This window comes from Anomaloglossus baeobatrachus, chromosome 6 (assembly GCF_048569485.1).
Source record: "Anomaloglossus baeobatrachus isolate aAnoBae1 chromosome 6, aAnoBae1.hap1, whole genome shotgun sequence".
In the NCBI taxonomy this organism is placed as follows: Eukaryota; Metazoa; Chordata; class Amphibia; order Anura; family Aromobatidae; genus Anomaloglossus; species Anomaloglossus baeobatrachus.
This window is the reverse complement of record NC_134358.1, coordinates 532,308,669-532,316,569: the sequence shown is the minus strand read 5'-3', so window position 1 is coordinate 532,316,569 and position 7,901 is coordinate 532,308,669.

Below are 7,901 nucleotides of genomic sequence, written 5' to 3'. Positions count from 1 at the left end.
TAACCCTGCAGCGTTTAGTATCATCTGCAAATATTGAAATTCTACTCTGTATGCCATCTACAAGTTCATGAATAAATATGCTAAAAAGAAGAGGGCCCAATACTGATCCCTGTAGTACACCACTGTTAACTGTGACCCAGTCCAAGTGTGTTCTATTAATAGCCACCCTTTGTTTCCTTTCATTGAACTAGTTCTTAACTCAAATATTTTCCCTTAGTTCCATTATTCTGATTTTATGTACTAACCTTTTGTGTGACACTGTATCAAACGCCTTTGAAAAGTCCATATAAACAATACCTCCTGCATTTCTTTTGTCCAGTCTGGATTTTATCTTTCATAGAAGCTTACTAGATTAGTTTGACAGGACCGATCCCTACTAAACCCATGTTGATGTTGGGTTATGAGGTTATTCTTCTTGAGATACCCCAGGATAGCATCTCTTAGGAAACCCTCAAGGATTTTAGCCACATTAAAGGTTAAACTTACTGGCCTATAATTTCCAGGCTCAGAGTTAGAGTCAGATACTCTGGTTCTCTGTCGGGTCACCTATCGCCCCTCACTGGCCAGGAGGGGTGGGGTATTGCCTCCCGAGGGTGGAGCCAGTCCAGGTGCTTGCTCTGGCTCTATTTTTAGGTCTGGCGGTTTGCATGTTGATGGGCGTCATTTTACGGTCTCCGGGAATCAGTGGGGTTAATCCTTCTCCTATACATCTGCACCCAAGCAGGTTCCTCATACACTTGGAAATACTCCGGCTCTCTGTCGGGTCACCTATCACCCCTCACTGGCCATGAGGGGTGGGGTGTCACCCCCGGAAGGCAGATCTAGTGCAGGTGCTTGCTCTGGCTGTGGTTTGTGCTCTAAAAGACTAACTTCAGGTTGTGGTATTGCTGGGAGACAGGGCGCCATCGCTCCCACTGATTATGTGGTTCAGGGATCCTGGGTTCTCTAGTGTCAGCTGTTGCCAGGGGCTATGGGACGCCAAGTCTGCCTGCTCAGCAATGTGGTGGGAGGTTCCTTCCACCCAATCTTCCTCTTTCGCTCCATTGCCACTCTGGGTTGAAGGTGGAGACTGGGCGTTACCTCAGCAGTGTCAGATGACCCAGGAGAGGGATACTGAGTGGTCAAGTGACCGCAAGTATTCAATTTGCATACTTCTGGCCACATTACGATTAAATGTTTGTGGCCTTACCCCAAAGACAGCTGTGGTGGCGCAGAATTTCAAAAGGGGGCCAGTCACTGAATAATCAGTGACCCATAAATGGAACACAGGAGGCAAGTCGAGAGGCGGAGAAGTAGAAGATCCTAACCCCCCAAGTCTCACCCTGATGCACAGAACACGTCATTAGATAAAAATTTTAGAGGATGATTACTCAACAACCACAGATCGGATTCCTTCACTACCGGTTTCTATTTAATCAGAATCACAGCGCCTGTCCTGCGATGTTCGGCTCTGCACGCACCTGGTTAACACCACAGAGTCTGACAAGCAACCTGACACTACTGAATTATTCAGCCAGAGTCGGGCGTCAACTGATTCAGGTTCAGCTCTGCAGGAGTTAATTTCTGCAGACTGGTGAGCAGGACCTAAGTGCTCAGGTTACTAATTGACACGTGCATCCTATTTATGTCACAGCTTTTTTTCAGAATGTGCCGATGATAGCTTCAGCATAAGCTCCAGCGTTCCCGGTCTTGGTGGTTAACATGTTTATGGTGATCTGTGTTGCAATTTTGAGTGATGTGAACGTTCCCCTGTTGCGTGTTACTTTCTCCACTTTTTCGTTGTTCCCCTGTACACATATTGTCTCCTGTGTGTTTTGAGTGCTGTGTGTATGAGTAGTTCCCGTTCTCTCTTGTTCGTGTCGTTTTGTGGGGTTTTGTTATTGTGCTTTTCAGGGGTGAGGGAGAGGGGGAGTAAGAGCAGGGCTTGGACAGGAATCAGCGTCACGCTGGGGGCTTGGACCTGGCTACCATCAAGCCTACCTCAGAGATAAGGGACAAAGCAGGGTCTCTAGTCTGAGGGCAAGCCTTGGGTCCCTGTCCTGTCATTACATTCCACGTGACAGAGCCACTATGACCATGACTTTATAGTTCTTAATCTTGCTGACAGATTGTTTTAAGATGCACGTGACGCTTAATGAATCAGGCGCCCCTGACTCCACCACAGCCCCTCATCAGGATTGCACTTAACGATGCCCGTCTTGATGAATCAGGGCCAATAGTCTCTGTGATTAGCCATTGGAGTACAAGGGGCTGATGCACTGTTCTTGCACGGGGGCTGTTTGCTTTCTGTATCCGCCCGTGGGGATACAGTTTCGGTTTTTATGGATGTGTGTACTTTACAACACATAATGAAGAAAATATCAATTTGGTGAATAGCACTTTGTTGAAAGAAGCCTCCCAAAATGTGCGCAGTAATGATTACAAACAGCCTACTTTCCTGAATATGATTATCTGCATTAAGAAATATGAACACACAAATTAAAGGCATTACTCACAGGTGTCAGGGGCTCGGATGAATTATTTAATCTCTCCTCCTGGCTTCTAATTAATATATGCTAATTGAGTTCCTCAGCACTGTCACACTTTTTAAGATATTGCTCCAGTAAAGTGGCTACAAAGTTAATTACTGTTTTGTTGTTTAGAGTAATTACAGATAAATGTACAAATAACTATTTTTTTCCGGTAAAGACGATCATTAGCTTCTAGCTTATCAAAATAAGATTTCTTTTAAGCTAAGATGGATCTGAGGGTAAAGAAAATGTTGGTTATTTTCATAGGGCACAAAATGTACTTTTTTCAGAAGCATTTATTTATGTCATCACTCAGTACAGGGAGAATGTATTGCTTTCATATTTGCATTCATTATATTCTGTTTTCTTTCTAGAATTGGCTGCTTTACTAGTGTCATTGACTTGGGCATGCTGGTAAAACGTATTTTGCTGATTATTTGCTGGAGCGCTTGGTCCACTCATCTGATCGACTATTTCTCAGATAATTCTCTTCTTTGACCCTTTACAATCTGGTTTCCGCTCATTTAGTCTACTGACACTAAAGGCCGCTTTACACGCTGCGATATCGTGACCGATATCGCTAGCGAGCGTACCCGCCCCCATCGGTTGTGCGACACGGGCAAATCGCTGCCCATGGCGCACAACATCGCGCGGACCCGTCACACTACTTACCTGCCTAGCGACGTCGCTGTGACCGGCGAACCGCCTCCTTTCTAAGGGGGCGGTTTGTTCAGCGTCACCGCGACGTCACAGCAGCGTCACTGAACTGCCGCCCAATAGAAGCGGAGGGGCGGAGATGAGCGGGATGTAACATCCCGCCCACCTTCTTCCTTCCTCATTGCGGGTGGACACAGGTAGGGTGAGGTTCCTCGTTCCTGCGGTGTCACACATAGCGATGTGTGTTGCCACAGCAACGAGGAGCTACATCGCTAGCTGCAGCAGCGATAATCGAGAATAGGGGGGCATGTCACCGATGAGCGATTTTGAATGTTTTTACGACAATTCAAAATCGCTCAGAGGTGTCACACGCAACGACATCGCTAAAGCGGCCGGATGTGCGTCACAAATTCTGTGACCCCCAACGAGATCGCTTGAGCGATGTCGTAGCGTGTAAAGCGGCCTTAAGGTAACGGGACCCCTAACTTTCAAAGAAAGGTTTTGAAAAAGAATGCAGTTGCGTTCGAAACACGTCGCCAATTTCCCCTATCCCACATGTTTTCATACACGTTTTAAATATGTAATGGAATAAAGATAGGCGGCACGGTGGCTCAGTTGTTAGCACTGTATGGTGGCTCAGTGGTTAGCACTGCAGTCTTGCAGCGCTAGGGTCTTGGGTTCAAGTCCCACCAAGGACAACACCTGCAAGGAGTTTGTATGTTCTCCCTGTGTTTGCGTGGGTTTTCCCCGGGTTCTCCGGTTTCCTCCCACACGCCAAAGACATACAGCTAGGGAATTTAGATTGTGAGCCCTGATGGGGACAGTGTTGTCAATGTATGTAAAGCGCTGTGGAATTAATAGCGCTATATAAATTAATAAATATTATATATATATTATATAAATATTTAACCCTAGCATCCTGGAGCTGAAACTTCTTTTCTTTTGTGTCTGAATATACCTCATAAAAATGTAACATGCTGGAAGATACAGTATGTGCCGTTATCTAAAGTGTAAAGTTGTTGCTGAGAATGAACCGTTGAGTAAAGTGTTGTAGTTTGAAACAAACTGTTGATCTCCTCTTGAGTACGAGTCGTCATGCGGTCCTGGCACGCCGATGTCAGTCGCAGTGTGCGGACTGCACAGGCTCACAGCCCACATGACACAAGTCCAAACACCCAGCCAGGACCAGTTATGTCATGCAGCATGCCAGGGTGTCCGGAGTCAATCCCTCTCCCATGACTACTGTACCACGCCAGTCTATAAATTAGCAATGACTGAAAGTAAGATCTGATATAATTAGATCATGACAATGTTTTAAATGAATGTTGTCATGATTTTTACCTGCGGTGCTCTGCTCATCAACAGAGGCAATGCTCTGTTTTGTATCACGCCGGTGGACAGGTTGATTCCGTTCTCAGGTCCTTCGCTGGTGTTGGGAGGAGGCTGTCTCCAGGCGCCTCATTCCAGGTAATTGCTCTGCTTCATAATAGAGCGATCCTGCCTGGAACGCTGCCAGTCGTAGTTCCTGCTCTGCAGTGAGTGCTCTAGTTCCCGTAAATGCTCGTCCTGATCTTGCCCTTCTACCCCGGACCCTAGTGACCCTTCTCCTCCGTTTCCCTGACTCTGACGTTTTCCCTAGGCTTCTGACCTCCGGCTCATTCCCTGACCTCAGCTCCGCTTTCTCCCTGTGTACCTGACATGACTTCCTGGCTTTTAACCTTTGGCTCTTTCCCTGACCTCATCTCCGCTTTCTCCCTATGTCCCTTACATTACTTCCTGGTTTTTGACCTCCGGCTTGTTTGATGATCATCCCAGATGTATGCCCACACCATATATTTTTGACAGCTTCATCAGTTAAACTTCTCCCCAAGCAGAGAAGCTCTGGGGTTCCTACTTCCTACTGTTCAGAGTAAATCTTGTAGCTACAGACGATGTAGAGGAGCTGCGTCTGCTGCACCAGCATCTTCTGTCCGTCAATGAAACCGCTTTGCTGTGTGTTCATAAATGAGCATAAAGATTTATGCACATTATACGGAATATGCAGGTGCGCAACACCCCGTCATGCGTCCACCTCGAAAATAGTTCACATTAAAAATGGTGTCGGCTGTATAGAATAAATTACCACTATGGCTAAAGCGGGCTTTACACGCAACGACATCGCTAACGAGATGTCGTTGGGGTCACGGAATTCATTATGCACATCCGGCATCGTTAGCGACATCGTTGCGTGTGAAACACATGAACGACCATTAACGATCAAAATTACTTACCTAATCGTTGATCGTTGACATGTCGTTCTAATCCCAATTATCGTTGCTGTTGCAGGACGCAGGTTGTTCGTCGTTCTTGCGGCAGCACACATCACTGTGTGTGACACCGCAGGAACAAGGAACATCACCGTACCTGCGGCCGCCCGCAATGAGGAAGGAAGGAGGTGGGTGGGATGTCCCGACCGCTCATCTCCGCCCCTCCGCTTCTATTGGGCAGCCGCTTAGTGACGCCACTGTGACGCCGAATGCATCTTCCCCTTAAAGGAGAGATTGTTCGGCGGCCACAACAACGTCAGTGAAGAGGTAATTACGTGTGACGCTGCCGTAGCGATATTATTCGCTACGGCAGCGATCAACCCGTGATGCGCCACCAACGTGAGTGGGTGCTATCACTCGCAACATCGCTAGCGATGTCGCAGCGTGTAAAGCCCGCTTTACTGTTAGCATCTGAACCTTACAAGTGCAAAGTGCAAAAAAAAATGCCCAAAATTAGATCTGGAAGATTTAAAGAGGACTTGTCAACATATTGTACATCTCTATTTTAGTAAATACTTGAATTCCTTTTAAAATAACATTTCAAAATAATATTTTCTCATAAGACTACATTGTGCTGTTCCACTGTTAGGGGTACTTTGCACGCTGCGACATTGCTACTGCGATATCGTCGGGGTCAAATCGAAAGTGCCGCACATCCGGCGCCGGTAACGACGTCGCAACGTTTAAAGCATAGATGCGCTGATAAACGATCGCAAAAGCGTCGAAAATCGGTGATCTGTGTAGCATCGGTCATTTTCATAATGTCGCACCAAAAGGAGATATGATGTTGTTCCTCATTCCTGCGGCAGCACACATCGCTGTGTGTGAAGCCGCAGGAGCGAGGAACATCTCCTTACCTGCCTCCACCGGCTATGCGGAAGGAAGGAGGTGGCCGCCTGCCATGTGACGTCGCTGTGACGCCGCACGACCCGCCCCCTTAGGAAGAAGGCGGGTCGCCGGCCAGAGCGACGTCGTAGGGCAGGTAGGTGTGTGTGAAGCTGCCGTAGCGATAATGTTCGCTACGGCAGCTATCACAAGATATCACATGTGCAACGGGGGCGGGTACTATCGCGCTCAACATCGCTAGCCGATGCTAGCGATGTCGCAACGTGCAAAGTACCCCTTATTCTTCCTGGAAATGTATGAATAAATTGACAACTGAATGCTACCATACCCCCTCGTCAAAGGGCTGTGTCGCTTTACAGGTTGACAGCACTGATTGGACAGTGGGAGCTTGAACAGACGCTCTGCCAGGTGTCCATGCATTCTTATATGTCCAAAAGGAATAACAGAGGAATGGTAAAACACAGAGTTTTAAACTAAAGATGCTCCAGAATTGTTATTTCATGATGAACACCAGTATGGACTTGTCAGACGAGGTTAAAAATCCATCAGGAATTGTCCAGAACTCTACAACAGTGGAGGCAAAAATGTAGAGGAGCGAAATATGAGACAACTTTATAAAACCTTTTGAACTCCTTTGTGCACATATTTGTAGTACTGTTTGTTGTTGGGTAGTAAATAATACTTGTTAGTCCAAATCTAGAAAAGGTCCTGAAATGTAAAACCACATAATCCCCGACACTTGAGAACCATTTAGCAAAAATACACCCCCAGCAAAAACCTACAAATGAGCAATTGACAGGCGCTAAGCCCTGAATCCATGATGCAGAGATCTGAAATGATTTATGCAAAGTGTTTGCACTAAAGGACTTGGTGCACATAGAGTTTCCTAAGAGGTTTGTGAGCAGAAACTGAGCAGAAATCCTCCTCCAAACCTCAAAACTATTAAAAAACTTTGAGTTTCTGCTCCAAAAATTCAGCAAAAAGACTCTGTGTGCACAAAGCCAATGACTGGTTTAGAATGTGCCAGTATGTAACATGGGGGTTACAAAAAGTTTCTCCAGTGATTTTGCTTCCCTGATTAATAGGAATGCTTCTACTTTGGGAAAATATTACTTTGTTTTTTTTTTATTGAGTATTGAATTGATGATGCCCTACAACTTTGTAATTCACTTTTTTTTCTCTATCTCATTCTGTTTTTGAGATAATAATGATAACTCCGATGTTTTCCACCAGGTGGCGCAATAGGGGGTTTCATTGCGTAGCACATGGCTGCTTTACTATACCTAGACACCACTTTATGCCTATAGCTGCCGCCGGTCTCGTTAATGGCAGTGGACAGGATATGGGTGGACACACTGTAATAGTGATGATGGTAAAATGTAGCCTTAGATTACAATCTTGCCAACTAGATTCTCTATGGGACGGCGGGCAGTTCCACTGCCTATGGGATGCCAAGCACAGCACTTTTGGCAGCTCCGTAAAAATAAATGGAGCATAGGGCGAAAATGTGCGCTACTAGTAAATTCTAATTACAGTATATCTTTGTTGAAGTTATTACCTATACAATGGGTAGATGATCATA